A 16,293-nucleotide genomic window follows, 5' to 3' on the forward strand; every position below is an offset into this window, starting at 1 on the left:
TAACCAGCTTAGAATTAATGCAGTCATCTTGTTTCTATATATCAACTGATCAAGATGTGGAATACTACTTAAATTGCACTAGTAAATACCAAAGAAAAAGTAAAATTTAATAATCCAGCCATTTCATAATCATCAGATACTAGTCTTCCTTTATCATTCTTCAAGGGTCCTAACCCTATTCTAACATTTTATTTCCCGTTAATCTATTTAAAGAAATCCTTACTGTTAATTTTTACATTTTCAGCCAACTTTTTCTCGTACATCCTTTTTGATGTCCTAATTTCCTGTTTCACTGACGTTCTTGATCTTCTATAATCTTCTAAGTCTCCTGTCATACCGGTCAATTTAAATTTCTTAAATTTATGATACTTTTCTTTAATATTATTTCTTAAATTTTTGTGTGCCAACCTGGTTTTTTACTTGTAGCTACCCTTTTCTTTCTATTAGGAATATGTTTACATTGAATATTTAAAAAATTTTCCACATCTGATCAGTGTCTCCAAATAACTCAGCTGCCTAATTCACAACAGATAGTTCTTGTCGCATCCCTTCAAAATTTGTAACCAAAATATCATTATTCCTCATCTCAATATGCAGCAAAACATTGAAACTAATAGAGCAATGATCACTTGCACTCAGATGTTCCCCCAATTTCCACCCTCTCAATCATTTCTGTAAATACAAAAGAAGCAAAGGCCCGTTACTGAACCTTGAGACATTCTACTGTAAGTAACAAGGGTCCAGCTTGACTGAACTCTATTAATAACCATCATTTGCTTTCTCTCATCCAATCATCCTTCAATCCAATTAACTACAGTCCTTCCCCAACCCTACCAATGTGATTTTTATTAGTTACTCTTCTTTATGCACCTTACCAAAAAAAGATCTTTAAAAATCAAAATACCCCAAGTCCACACGTTTACCATCATCCATATAACAAGCAAGATTCTCAAAAAAAGTACAGATTAATAAGGAAGAATGTCTCTTAGACGATTTCATGTTGAATTTCTTTTATGATACAATATTTCACTAAATTATTTTGTACAACTTCTTTAATCAGATTTACTAGAATTTTTCCCTCCACAGAAGCAAGGCTAATAGCCCATAATTTCCAGGGTAACTCTTATCACCCTATTTAAAAAAAGGATCAGTTTTAGTAACATTTTACCTTTCAGGTCTGTTGACCTATTAAAAATGAAAGAAAATGGTTTGCATATTTGTTTTTTGATCTTCTTTAAAACCTTGGGGTAAATACTGTCTAGTCTTTGTGGTATATCCACATTTAATCTATGAATCTTTGTACTTATTCCTAAGGAATTAATAGCCACATAATTAAGGCCAAACCAATATTTCTCACAAAATGTTCAGTGACAAGAGTCAGGAATATTGCTAATACCTTCTCTTGTAAAAACAGAAGAGAAGAAATATAAGCTCAGCTATCTCATAATCTTCAATACAAACTCTGCCATCAGCATCTTTTAGGGGCCCAACCCCCATTTTATATTTTGTTTACTTTTTTCATATACTCAAGTACACTGATTTCTCTTGGGATACTTGGGTAGATTTAACAGAATAGCAGGAAGTTCAATATAAGATCAGTGGCATAAAACAAAATGCTGTGGCCCCCCTGCAAAATATGGTGGGGTGGTGGTCTGTGTTAATCAATGAATATGATGTGCTTCTGCTCATGTGTCTTTTTTTTTTTCAAAGTGAGGCACCAATAAATTTCTCAGGCACCTGGTTTTATTATTATGAATATGCTGTTGTTTTGTTCATACAATAAGCTCCCCACCTGTTACTCAGCACATAGCAAGTTTTATTTTATTTCAAACACTATTTTTAACTGTTAACCAAAACGAATAACATGCATTTAAACAAAATTATTTTAGTCCCCCCCACTTCAAAGTGATCAAAAATGTAGTATACGTATTTCATAGTAAATACAACTTAATAGTTGGGAAAGCAAGGAATGTCATTTCTTTCAGTCATTGATATTACAATCAGTAACTGTCCTAACAGCTTGTCTGGCAGTTAACTCCAGCCACACCAATCAGCAGGCGATCATCAGTGTCATGGCCAACCACCAGAGTTATCTTATGCTTCTTCTTCATCTTATTTATACTGTATAACTAAATAAGCAAAGTCGAGATGACACAAACAGTACTCTCATCGTCCTCTGACTTTTCAGTCTCGACTTATGATTCCTAGTGTAGTTAGTAGCATATGGTGTTAGTTTGTTGACATGTCTCATGTGCTTATATGTGCCATGTTACCACTTTAATTTGTTAGAGTGTGAGATAAGGACACATTTAGCCACAGCTGAATTGCTTCCATGGTACTAGCATGCACAAAAACTATATCCAGTTTCCATGCTGGAATGTTCATTCCTTAACTGTCTTACGTTTTACCATTTCTGCCATGTTGTGACATTTCCTATCTCTTTGCATTCAAACAAATGTGCATCAACCAACACAGACCTTAACCTCTCCACATATTCTTATGGCCATTGTGACAAACATGCTTTAGGAGATGATACACACATCATATCTATAGCCAGCAGTGTTTTCCAACCAAATAAGAGCATTTCAGCAAATAAGTTGATCTCTGTTCTGTGATAGATATCAATATGTATTTGTCTCAGTTGGTTTTGTTAGGATTACCGAACTTTGCAAGCTTCTACTTGATAGTTTGTATTACCCATTTTGCTAAACCATCAGATTCAAGGTGATAAGACACAGTATGCTCTTTCATCACACCCAACACTTTACAGAACTCAAAGAATAGCTGGCAATTGAAATTATCTTACTGATTTGTATGAATTTATTCAAAAGTGCCAAATTAGGATATACAGTGTTTCACCCACATAGCAACATGCTGGAGTATCACTCAACTACTTAGGGAGGTAGTCAGTAAAAGCTAGCATATACTGATCATCTCATTCAGTTTCCAGGAGAAGATCAGCAATACCCAAAGCTAATCTCTGTCAAGGAAAACCAGAACTTCTCTGCTGTAGTTTATCCTTAAGCAGGAGTTTCCTCTGGGTAGCACATGCCAAACAATGTTTACACCACCACTTAATGTCTCAACTGTAATGTGGCCAGTAAAACCACTACTGCTCATTAGTACAAGTGTGTGTAACACCTTGGTGGCCTTCAGTCTTTGCAATTTGCAAAGTCTGAAGTATTTCCTACCCAAAACTCTGGAGACCACAAGTTGTAACAAAGGTTGAGAACCATATCTCTGTGGTTAAGAATAATGCACTTGTACCTGCTCATACAAAAGCCACTCTATATTCCCCAGTCTCTGCTGGCCGTGTTTTACGTTGTTGCAGTTTAAAGAGCACCCGTGCTAGATTTGCATCTATCGGTTGCTCTTACCAAAGCTCCTGAAGCAATAATTATGCTAATGGAATCTCCTATCATGTGGATTAATGTCACTTTGTTAGACATGGCTTTAACTCTCTTGTGGTGCCCAGGGTTGGAGCATTCAATGAACCAAGGTCTAATTGCATAGTTGTGGGCCCAGGCAGAGTGGTACAACAGTGTTATGATACAATGGTCAAACCATTCCTTCTTGATGTTTAAAACTCACAAGCCACTCTAGTGAGGCTTGTCTAACCAAATGGTGACCATTTTACCTTAGAGGTAGTGTCATTAGTGTTTCACGGAGGCATAATTACAAGTTCCCTCTTCACTGTACAGTATCTACATTAAGGAGCTGTAAACTTATATCTAGCATATATAATTACAACTTAACATAACATTAAAGGATAACAAGGGATCTTTTGGTCCATCTAGACCATCCCATTACTAAATAAAACTAAACACTAAAAACTCAAAGCCAGTACTTATCATTCAAACATTTATCAAACTTTCCCTTAAACTTCCTTAAATTAACTGCATCTACCACATTTGTTGGCAACCCATTGCAAAGATCAACCACCCTGTTAGAAAAATAAAACTGTTTTAACTGAATATGACTCCTACCATGCCAAACTTTACATTTGTGTCCTTTAATCTTACCACTCTTACCATTAAGTCTGAAAAATAATGAGGCATCAACACTATCAATTCCTCAATCAGACCCCCTCTAACAATTCTTTTTTCAAGAGAAAACAAGTTCAAAGATCTTAACCTATCCTTGTATGACAAATTTTCCACCCTAAGTATCATCCTAGTAGCTCTCCTCTGAATCCTTTCCAACAATGCAATGTCATTTCTAAGGTAAAATGCTCAAGAATGAATACAGTACTACAAATGTGGACTAACTAATGAGTTATACAATGACATTATAGCCACTTTAGACTTTTATCCAATGTTTCTGTAGATACAACCTAAAGTCCTATTTGCCCTGCCACTAACAATAACACATAGTTTGGATGGCTTAAGAGATTGGTCAACCAGAATATCAAGATATTTTTCTTCCATAACACTGTTAAGGTTATTTCCATCAAAATTATACTCATAATTCAAATTGTGGTATCTCATATGCATTACCTTGTATTTATTATAATTAAAAGCCATCTTCCATTTATTCATCCAACTCACTAAATAATCTAAATCATTTTGTAAAACAGCAGTTGCATCCTCACAGCCAGCAACACCCAAAACTTTAATGTCACCATCAAATTTAAATAATCTATTGACAGTTTCTTCATCTAAGCTTACTGATGTAAATCTAAAAGAGCGAAGGTCGTAGCACTGAGTCCTGAGGTACTCCACTTGTTACATTAATCCAGTTTGACTGAATATTTATAACAACTCTCTGCTTTCTTCCATCTATCCATTTTTCTATCAAATGAGCCAACCTATAACCCACACCTAAGGAGATAACTTTCCTAACAGACCTTCTATGTGACAACTTTTCAAATGTTTTCTGAAAATCCAGATACATCAAATCCATACCAGTACTCTCATCTATATTAGCAGTAACCTCTTCAAACAATGTCAAAATATTAGTAAGGCAAGATTTTCCCCATGCTACTATCCAAAAACACTTTAAACTTTGTTAAGTGACTTTACAAAGCATCTTTTATTAGACTTTCAAAAACGTTTCTCACCACTGATGTAAAACTAATAGGCCTATAACTATGAAACAGTTGTTATCACCTCCTTTGAAAAGAGGAACATTAGCAAATGTTCTACTCTATCCTGCAACTTCAATTATACTGACCCGATGGGATATCCTTTGTACTTAATAGCAGTGGAAAACAAAGGAATATGAATTAATTGGAAGTGCCATGACTATCCAGAAAGAAATCTGCAACTAATTGTACCCCAACCATTTCAGTGTAGTGAAATGTATGAAGTAAAAATCCACAAACATATGAGTCAGTGGCAAAAGCCAAGTGGAATTGTTTGGCTGTATTGTGGGTAGAGATGGAGTCAAATATTGTAGTGGAGCTTGATTGGCCTCAATCCATGACCAAACGAGAAGTATACAATTTCCTTTGTTTTTAATCATATCAACGATATTGTGTGGCCAGGTTCTCCAACATTCCCACATTGTTATCTGCACTGACCAAAGTTGATGTATATATTAGATGGACTAAGGAAGGTGAAAAGGCATTCTTGTTACTAAAGAGGGCTTTAGTCAAGGCTCTAGTGTTGACATATTCATGATGTGACTGTGAGATCTTGTTGGATACTGTTACCAGTGGCAGTGGACTTTTAAAAAGTTCTCAATCTAAACACATCTTTATGATCTGAGTATACGAATATCTTGCATTGAAAAGGGCTGTTACATACCCTTCCCAAACATGATAAAGCAATACTAAAATGTAGTTCTGATACATATCTTTTGACCGTGACTTTATATCAGATGTAATTCTTGCTGATTTGCAAATTTAAAATAATTTTGATATAATTTACTCAACCCTGTAGTTCTGTTGTCTGTTTGGTTGAAGAACAAGTTATCTCTACTATCTCACCCTTTACAATCTTTTGAAGTAAATTATTTTAATAAAAGTTTTCAGATAATTCTGTATTTAAGTATTTTAAACCCCAGTGAGTACAAACCGACTGATATTAGGTTTTGTATTTTCTCAGAAAAACAAGTAGCTTCTTCAATGATTCTTTGAGATTTGTTTTAATTGGACTGTGTATGTTATTAGCAATACAAGAGATCATTATGTTAATGTTATGTTTGACCTTTAAGTCACATTGTTGAATTCTTGCACAGTAAAAAACAACAACAATGTATTATGCATCATGATTCTGCTATATTTTTACCACAAGTCACACACACAATACTTTTCTGTTATTTTGGAATAAGGCTTCTAATCAGTTAATTCACAATTTCACACAAATGACTTACTCGTTTTAGCCTCAGTTCTTCAATAACCTCCAGCAAGTGGTTCTCAAATGATAAAATATCAAACTGTGCCTTTTGACTGCAACTATCACCACTTCCATCCAGGCCATTTTCACGCATCTCAAATCTAGATATAACAGTTCAAAACAGTATAAATAAGTAAATATACATATCTTCAGAATTAATTTGCTCAAACTAAAACCATTCTATGAGTTATTCATTGGCTGAAATATTTCAGAAGGCATCTGGAACACTATTAATAATATCTAGTAACTCTAAAGTAATGTTAAATCACTTAATTTTAATCCACTCTTTCAAATTTCTCTGCTCCCCAAAAGCTCTGTAGAAAGTCGGCAGGCTGATGACGCTAAAAATCGGGTTTCGATACTCGTGGTGGTCAGTTCGCAGATGACCCATTATTTAGCTTTGCGCTTCACAACAACTAATTCAGACGATAATTTTTATTTATGTATAATGTAAGATCTCAGGAATTAAGAAATCTGACTCGGTCAGGGATTAAACCTGGCATTTTTGAGCCTCGGAACTACTTTGAGACCAATTACCTACCAACTGAGCTATAAGGACTGACGTCTCAGCTTACTAACTTCAAACCTAACTGCCACGTAACCCCGCCCCCAAACACACATACATGCTAACAACTCTCGATCTTGAGCTTAAGATGCAAAAGCCTACAACCTCAGGCTATTACTACACAACACAACATGTGATATTTTAGCTAACAGCTAGTGGTCACCCCAATCTACTGAATTAGAATATTAGGAAGTTATCCCTAATTGGAACTTTAACTAAGCATCCTCGTTTCTTTTAGTGCTCTGAAACCAATTCTCTAGCAACTAAGTTACTAGAATAGTCTAGAAAAATAGTGAAACAATGTATATGAGCTAATTAACTTTCATAATTCAATAAATCTTTCAAGGTTAAACATCAATTTTTAAGAATCCTGCTTTAAAAAATCTTTTGAAACTTCATGGATCAAAATATTCTATTCCTACTCTTGTTTGTTTTTTTAATTTCGCGCAAAGCTACACGAGGGCTATCTGCGCTAGCCGTCCCCAATTTAGCAGTGAATTTAGAGAGAAGGCAGCTAGTCATCACCACCCACCGCCAACTCTTGGACTAATCTTGTACCAACGAATAGTGGGATTGACCGTCACATTATAACGCCCCCACGGCTGAAAGGGCGAGCATGTTTGGTGTGACGGGGATTCGAACCCGCGACCCTCAGATTGCGAGTCGAGCGCCCTAACCACCTGGCCATGCCTACTCTTATGCATCGCCTTTCACTTAACTCTAGTGAATGCAAACTATTATTATTGTGCCAGGACGTGAAAAAAAGACAATGTAACTTGTAAGAGTGCACATTTTTCACAGTATTTCACGATTTAATGATAAAAACAACATTTTTCTAAAGTTCTAGGCAGTCCTTTGTAATTTTCTCATATGTATGTATGATCCTAAAAAAAAGAATATATTGGCATAACTGAAGTATAGGCCGACATACGAAACAATGGCTAAAGTTAGCACTCGTTTACTCTTAGGCTCATAATTATATTACAGCAGTATATTTAAATAGTTAGGCCTGCAGCAACACATTCGAATCTTAAGTCAAAATTACATTTTAATGAAAGATTTTTTTCTAACAAATACAATTTATTTGACTCTAAGTTAACATTTCAAAATTCATATATATATATAATTTCAAGCATGAACTATAATATTTAGAAGTACTAGTGCAGACTAGAGCCCTAAGACTATTGATAAATTATTTTATAAATAATATTATATTTATAATGACACAGAACACATTAAAGTGTTTCATCACATTAGCTTTAAAGTAGATTAAAATCGGAAAATTACGAGTATACAAGATATATGTTACTAAAAGCAATTTTCAAAATTCATATTTGATGATTTTTGAACTAACTGTTAGTGTTATTGTTAGGTGCGTTGAGTAGGTTTAGTCCAAAATCACACAATTTATTTTATATCTGGTATGACTAATTTCTAAAGATGAAGACCATATTCACCAACAACAAACTGATAACTAACACACGACAGGGAGTTCTACAGTGCTATGTTCATCCAATCCTTCTTTGTGGTTCCGAATGTTGGACAATATCACCAACAATGAAGAAACGCATCGACGCAGTAGAAATGTGGTTCTTAAAACAAATGCTTAAAATCTCATGAAACATACACACAAGTAATGATGTCGTTCTAAAGAAGACCAAGACAAAACAAATGTTGTGGGAAGTTTAACTAAGAAAAAACGAAGTTTTATAGGACATATCATGAGAAAAGTAGAGATTGAAAACATAACATCATTATGACGGGAAAAATCCCAGGAAAGAAACGTAAAGGAAGACAAAGACAGATGCTGGTATCAACAGTTGCCAAGTAATTAGGAATTACCATACAAATGATAAGTGCATTGAGAGACAGGGATCAGTGGAAGAGAGATGACTAATGTAATTTATACGATTAAGATATAACGGATGTGACTTTTTTGCTATTTTAGGCCTACACAAGTAGACTTAAATGTTAGGCATTAGACTCTCCGGACTCACCAGCCTAAGTTAGCCCTATGAACAACTGTGTTGTATTTAGGCCTGAGATTCAACTCAAGATTTGTCTGTTTCGATTTATAGTTGCTTTCTAAAGGATTTGATACTTTAATACTGTCTGTCCCTCTTGATAAAACGTATTAATTTTTAAGGCTAAAACTTAGATTTAAGTACAGGTCTGTTTGATAAAATTAAGAAATTTCGTTTTTTCGTCAACTCATCTCGGTGAATTGCTAGGTGACGTCATCACCATAAAATTGATTTTTATTTACAATGTCATCATACAGGAAAAAAAATTAAAAATTATAGAATATGGTACGAAATTTGGTATGCTTGAAGAATTAATTCATCAAGGCTCTTTTGGGCTCAGTATAATTTTATAAAATAAAAACAATATAACTGTTCCATAGTTATTTTGAGTAATAAAGCAAATTCTTAGAGATCTTTGAAATAATATATAAAATACAAGCTAAATAAAATTCATGTTAAGAGGAAGAAGATGGGATAAAACGACCACATTAAGTTTGTCTTCAGTTTTTACCAAGATGAATGTCATGAAAAAAGCAAAACATTTTGAAATGAAACCCTTGTTATTATAAATGTTATCTCTAGTTGAAACAATAATTGGATATAGAGCTTTTTACAATATTGAGAAAAATTCACACTTTATAGTTGGGGGGGCCATTTTGCATATAATGCTGGATAAAATTGATCTTTAAGATGGGGTAAAACGGCCCCATCTACCATATAATTAATAAACTTTAAAATAAATGCTGCATTTAATAACTGGTTTTAAATCACCTAAATCAAAGCTTAAATACTCCCGGCAGAGATAGGGAAGACAGTTCGCTATGCTCATTATTTGAGACAACAGCTCAAAAGAACACCAATAATAAACATGGATAAAACTTTACAAAGCACTAGCCTAGTATAAGACGGACATTACAAAACTTAGTTTACTTGAACTGTGTTTAATTTACAGTATATTCGGATGTTTATAGTTCCTCATTATATAAAGTAAAAAAAAAGTCAAATTCTCTAAAATATTTGTTTGGTAACTATGAAAAATCAAAATGCTTACTTTAGATCAAAGTTGTTAAAAACAAAAAATATGGGTGCTTTGACCATTTACATTTGCCTCCCAATGGCTCAGCGGTAAATCTGAAGGCTTATAACGCTAAGGCCCCCAAGTGGCACAGCGGTATGCCTGCGGACTTACACAACGCTAGAATCCGGGTTTCGATACCCGTGGTGGGCAGAGCACAGATAGCCCATTGTATAGCTTTGTGCTTAATTACAAGCAAAACAAAAATATAACGCTAAAAACTGGTATTTGATACCTGTGTTGCATTGGGTACAGCACAGACAGACAACTGTGCAGATTTACACTTAACAACACACAAACAAACCATTCGCGACCGTCTGGTAGTGTGTTTATGTATAGGTCACGCAAACAATAGTTAAATATAATTCACCTTAGATGGCAGAACGTCATAACTGATAATATACAGGATAAGACGTTTTACTAGAAGCTACTGAACTTAATACGTAACAAAGGAGCGTTGAATGATATACCTACAAACTTATTCGTATTCTATAAAAAGTATTTTGTTTCAGACAATCAATATTATGAAGATTAATACCAACAGCACAAAAGCTTCAAGCTGTGGGCTTGAACAGGGAACATTTTTTGAGACACCTAATATAATACTCCATCCCAGCCCACAATTATGATTATATATATGTATATAATAAGCATTAACAAGATTTTGGTAAAGATTCCATTGTCAGACCTAGTTGTCACCTTAAAGTAATAATGGATAATACCCATGGTAATAGTTCCCAAATGCGTTGGGGACATTCCATCTATTGTACAAATCCAATTGCTGATGTTAAACTAGCCAGCAAACATGGAAAATCAATTAAGGGTATGGAGTTGAGTGCTTACACCCACAATGTCTCAACTCCTACTGCTCTTCACTATCTGTAGCTAGTTGTGGGAAGGCAGTAAAGCCGAGACAAGCCCAGCTATTTGAAGTTAGTCTTTCCCTCTCGGTATACCGAATAAAACTATAATTTTTAATTTAGCTACTTTCTTTTTTATAATAAATATGAAAATATTTTTAAAAAGCGTGTCTTGGCTTATCTATGACTTTTAAGGTGACAAATAGGATTGATAATGCTTATTTTATATTGAGTTCATTGTTGTTTTATAGTGCTGATTTTAATCGCCTATTAACAATTAATGTAATTAATATTATTGAAGCTATTTGTTATTATATATATATATATAGGCTAGTACCCGAAATATAGTATTAATACATATATCTTTTATTTTAATGTGTAAACTATTGGTAATTCAAGAACCTTATTAGTCCTAATGTTTTACCATTTACTTGTCAATGTCATACAGGATTAGCACTTCACAAATACGAAAATATAACTGTAAATTATCATCGTTGAGTAATTTTAACACATTAAACCGCAATTAATTACACATTTATCTACATACACATTAACAAATTATATTATCTCAGAAACTATGAATATATCTAAGAGCCTGTAGCTGATGCTTTGCAGTGCTTGTTTCGTGAAAAATGTGAATATTTGGATACAATCATGCACTAAAAGCCTTACTGATATAAGTCCTACAAAATGCAAATATAGATGTAGCGTTATCGTTAGAATTCATTCATTATTAAACAATAAGATCTAGGTCAATTCTAGGCCTAATATATCTAGTAAACATAAGCAACTTTAGCAAACAGCCTCACAAACAAGTCCGCCCCTTTTAATTTAGAACGATGTCAATCGTCAGCGCACATAAAACACTACTAAGTAAATAAAGGTGATTAATTAAAACTCATTTCGGCCCAGTTTAATAGTTATTGTAATTTGTAGCAAGTTCGAGCAGATTACGTAGTTTGATGAATCGTACACTTTCCACAGTCTGATACTGTGCAACCCTGCCTGTCACAAAGTATTTATAAGCATCTAAACTTTTGTATGTCTTCGATTCCTTTCCTGTGTAGTGTGGGGCACTGAAAACTAGGTAATTGAAAATATCTGGGTATTCCACGTCGGGAATGTCCATAACTGTGTCTTCATTTGTCAACATGACTAATGAAGCGCCATCTAAACTTGTGGTCATTGCTGGGGGAATAGAATACGGTTCCGTTTCAGCCATTCCAAATTTTTGAGATTGTTCTTTATATCGATGTTTAGACGGTTCATCTAAACCCTTTGTCAAAGCGCTAAACGCAAAGTTTTCCTGTACAGAATGTAACGTTAGAGTTAGTATAGCCATCATGTTTACGTCCAAAATGGCAAATGACAAACTACTCTCGTTTTCAGTTACGTGTCTGCATATCCTCTGAATTCTACAGATCTAAGCCCTGACTCTTCAGCCCATATACACACACATAAAGTGCCATTAAGGCTGAAAATTCCAGTTCCTCTAATGAAATTGTTCTACGACAAATAAGCATCTGTATTGAGTATTCCGGTAATAACTCCCCTTCACATGTGCATCGTTAAATGCTTTATTGCTTAATTAAGGAAGCCATTTTTTTCAACAAAAAATATTTTTTAATATTTACTACTATCAATAAAATTAAACAAACAATAACCAACATACTTACATTATTTGTACTAAAGTGAGGATATTTAAACCTCAAAAATAATATTTTTCCTAAACAATGTTTCACGTAATACTTAATCTTAATATTTTTTATTAGTCAAATTCAAAAATATGCTTGCATTGGGTATTATATAAACATTGTTATACATATCAGGCCCACCTACTCTGTAGGCTGTACAGAAAACAAAACAAAAAACTCCCAATTTAAAAGACCATATCTTCATATGTGACATCTAAGTACAAAATGAAAATAAATAAAATATGTCGTTCTGAAGTTACTAAGAAACCAATAAAACCAAGTAGATAATCCTTAGCTTATATAGTTTTCTTTTCTGGGACCTTTGGAAAATAACTTGGGTGGCAACAGAGGGCGTCACATTTCTTTCATCGTAAAAACTTTTCTTATCATTCTGAGGAATACAAGGAAAGGAAGGAAACTAAGGACTGTTTATGCTATATGGGACTACTTTCTCATACCACATATATGAAAAAGTGAACGAAAAACTATGTTAACCAAAGTGGTGCCATCCCGATGACTTTATGTCTTATTTTTATTGATTTAGGCAACAACACAGAAATTAAAAAATTAGGATTAGTGTTATTTTGTTGTTGTTTTTTTAAGTTACAAGAGATACTAAATCTCCATATAAAATACAGCATAATAGATAGAATTAAATAAAACATAAACAGCTTGGTTCTGAACTGACGAACTTATATGTTGTTCAAATTAATTTAAACAGCACAAAGTATGAGAAAAACTAGGTGTCACTATTTTTGTTTGATCACAGGGTCCATTGAACCTCCATACCATAACGAATAAAAATCAAAAGCAAATATTAAATAATATTATGTTTTTATATATTGTTCAAATCACTCTAAACAATGAAAATAATGGACATTATTATTTAGGCCACGAGACCAATATCTCATTAGTTCATATACAGATTAGTTAATAATGTATATTATTGCATGTTATTTGTACCTACCATCTTGTTTGTTTGTAATTAAGCACAAAGCTACACGATGGGCTATCTGTGCTATATGTAATTCATGATAGTAGCCCCCCTAGTGGCACAGCGGTATGTCTGCGGACTTACAACGCTAGAAACCGGGTTTTGATAACCGTGGTTTGCAGAGGCTCAAGATTTAATCTCATAGGCTTACATTTTCCTAACGTTTCTGGGGTTCACGTCCTCAGCCCCCCCCCCCCCCAGAAATGCCAATGTGGCAGTGGCCTTACCACCTCCAAAACTGCTTCCTACGACAATGTTTCACATACAAAATTCTCCATAGATATTAGAAAAGGATGATGACAAAGTTGGATACACCAGGTGAAACAGAAAGCAACATTATTCAACAAAAAATATCCAAATATATCCATATATATATATGTGTGTGTGTATGGCTTTAACCAACCCACCACCTGATAGAAATTAATCAAAACTAGAACATTGTTCTCATATACTTAGAAATGAGTACATAAAAAATTGGAAACTTGTTTCGTTGCTAAAAAGAAACAAAATATATTATAAAAAGAAAGACGTTGTGCTCTGCGTGAGAAGGTAATATTTTCATTGTATTTTCCCACAAGTAAAAGAAAGACAACAAGAGCATATTTTACCCAAATACTTTACTCGTCGATAAACAAACTAATAAAAAATATTAAAAAATGTACTTGGAAAATGCCAGCAAATTAAAATGTTTATTCATAATCTTTATCAACATTTTATTGAGTATTTTCCTTTTCCAATTTTTGGAAAGAAAATTACATCAAAGAATGCGCGTTTTCACTATTCATGAGTGAAGTTTAATTTAATTTTATGGATAGTGGTATTTTTGATAAGCTAATCTCCAATAAAGGTAAATCCATAATTTTATGAACTTCTTAATTCATTACATTATGTTGTGTTTATGCATTATGGCTCATGAATGTTTATTGAATGTTTATAGAAGCAAGTTTCAATACATAAGTTGTAGCTATACATGCCAGGAAAAAGTGGTCAGGTCACGACCTGATTGGCCTTACCGCTTCCTACGGCCCTGTGAAATATCCTTTATTTAGTTATTTTGTTTACTACTGCATTTGTTACGACGTATAAAAACAGGCAAATTCATTGAACCACAGTTATGGTCATGTATTGTTTTGGTAAATTCTTAGGCGCAAGTATGTGATATTATCTTCAAGTTATTGACGACTTAGCTTACTTAGCTCTTATAGTTGTTAAACAGTTAAGTAATTTAAAAAAAGGTGCTAAGCATTTTCATCTCAACTCCAAACTTTGAATCAAAACACAAAACAACTTTTGTTTCTATAGTAACAAAGGATTAGAATGAAGCGTAATTGCATATTAAAGATAGATTTGAAGACGAGGAACCCACTTCTTTAGAAAATGAAGTTTGGAGATGATTTGAATGGGTAGTGAAAGAAACTCTATTACAAATGTAAAATGTTTCGAAATGTTGTAAATTTGTAAAAAAAAAAAGTTTCTTTCTATCCATTCAAGCCGCCTCTATGCAACATTAAAGACAACTTGGAGGATGTTTCCTCTTTCTTTTCTAGTCTTTGGAATATTTCCATAAAAAGAAATTGGAACCTTGCTTGTAATAATCAGTATTCAGGAAGGCATGGTTAACTACAGCTGGATTTGCTTTTTGTGTCTATTCTAAATACTTCGAGAAAAGCATCAAAGGGCACATCTTGCTCTCGAGAGATTCAACAGTGGAAGGCGTTATTGTATAGAATGTACTTTGTTTAGTTTTTCGTTGTTTCACTGTTTATTTTCTGTTTTTATTGGAAGTACGCTTCCTTTCCAAATTTGTTGCGTTTTACACTTTTCTGTCGTGTCGAAACCAGCAAATTTGTTTTTTTTCTCTGTGTTTTCAATCGTTCAGCAACTTCTGTTTTTTTATGGGAAAGGGGGGGAGAGATGTTTGTATGTACATATTACATATTTCGTTGTTTCACTGAATTTTCTTTACGACTTCAGTTGCCATAATAGATCTGTCTGTGTGTCTCTTCAAGTATTTTGATGTTAATTTTTTGTTACATAGATAAAAAAGAACCTGAAAGCAGTAGGTTATTATTTATCAGTTTCGAACTGTAAATATTTTCAGTATATTTTACAAGAAGATTCAACATTGCCAGTGTCCTAAACGGAAATGATGAATCCCAAATATATATATTTATATATACACTAATTCTTATTCACAATATTATGTATGATATGAAAATGTGGCGACACCTTGTAACAATCAATAACATCTATTTAATGATTATTGAAATTTAAACGTTTTACCTTACCATTTGAATTAAGTAAAATAATTTTATCTAAAAAGCAAAAATCGAAAAAATATCAAAATTGTAATACAAAAATTGATTATGTGGAAGTTAACATTACTTTATACTAGGAATAATTAGAGATAGTCGAGTGATGAGACAATAATATATGTTTATCAGATAATGATAGATGGTTGACATTGAATAAACCGAAATAGATACACAACACAGTTTTCCCAGTCTTTCGGACCATTCATTCACACTTCACTTTTATCGTGACTACCACAAGTGCTTCTTTGTAATGTCTTGTGCTATAATTTTCTCAAATAAGAAATTTGGATTATGCCCCTTTGGATCTCATGATCATTCCTTGCGTAAGTTGCTACGCTTGATTTGTTTTCATGTTTCCACATAGGATTTATAGTTTTCTTCCTTTATCTGGTTACAAGGAAAAAGTACCCGTCCCCAGTGACGGAAAA

The sequence above is a fragment of the Limulus polyphemus genome, unplaced genomic scaffold, assembly GCF_000517525.1.
Source record: "Limulus polyphemus unplaced genomic scaffold, Limulus_polyphemus-2.1.2 Scaffold75, whole genome shotgun sequence".
Lineage (NCBI taxonomy): Eukaryota > Metazoa > Arthropoda > Merostomata > Xiphosura > Limulidae > Limulus > Limulus polyphemus.